The sequence below is a fragment of the Bufo gargarizans genome, chromosome 9, assembly GCF_014858855.1.
Source record: "Bufo gargarizans isolate SCDJY-AF-19 chromosome 9, ASM1485885v1, whole genome shotgun sequence".
Classification (NCBI taxonomy): Eukaryota; Metazoa; Chordata; class Amphibia; order Anura; family Bufonidae; genus Bufo; species Bufo gargarizans.
This window is the reverse complement of record NC_058088.1, coordinates 172,975,147-172,975,882: the sequence shown is the minus strand read 5'-3', so window position 1 is coordinate 172,975,882 and position 736 is coordinate 172,975,147. Positions and strand designations below refer to the sequence as shown.

The window sequence follows — 736 nt, the reverse complement described above, 5'->3', positions numbered from 1 at the left end:
GCACAGTTTTTTTATTTATTTTTTATGGTGTTTATTGGACAACGTCTATAATGTGATATATTTTTAGAGACGGTCATTACGGACGCGGTGACACCTAATGTGCATTTTATTTTTTTATAGGAAAAGGCAATTTCTTTTTTTAATTTACATTATTTTTCATTTTTATTATTTTCACTTTCTTTTTTATCAAGTCCCTCTTGGATCATGAAGATCCAGTGGGGCTGATGGCTGTACTATACTTTACAATGCTCTTGCATTGCAAAGTATAATACTATTAGATGCCCTGTAGGTGGCAACAGCGGACGCTTTTGCAAAGCGTCCGGTTGCCATGGCAACCATCGGGCGCCGCCATCACAGCTCCCTCTATTAACCCCATGGATGCCGCAACCGCAGCATCTATGTGGTTACAGCAGAGTGTCAGCATAGAGCTGACACTCTCTGCTGATGGCGGCGGCTCAGGAATGGAGCCGCCGCCATCACACACAGCAGGGGGACCGGGGGCAGCGCTGGAAAGGGGGGGGGGGTAACATTGCCAACATTGAGGGAGGCTGGGGCAGGAGGGGAGGGGGCGGACCGCATCAGGGGCAGACTACATTAATATGGATGGGGTGGGGGAACTGCATCAGGGGCAGGCGCAGACAGGGGGGTGTTGGAGGCGCACATATCGGGGGGCACAGAGACACTACCTGATTTCAGACTCTGATCTGCAGAGCGCAGATCAGAGCCTGAAACCGGC

General features: G+C 49.6%; 1 non-coding gene across 1 annotated transcript; it reads right to left on the bottom strand.

Annotated features, from left to right (window-relative positions):
- Positions 1–397: 397 nt before the first annotated feature.
- On the bottom strand, positions 398–483 carry LOC122919997. Its single transcript, XR_006386874.1, has one exon. It is a non-coding gene; the product is annotated as a small nucleolar RNA SNORD71 (small nucleolar RNA).
- Positions 484–736: the final 253 nt, after the last annotated feature.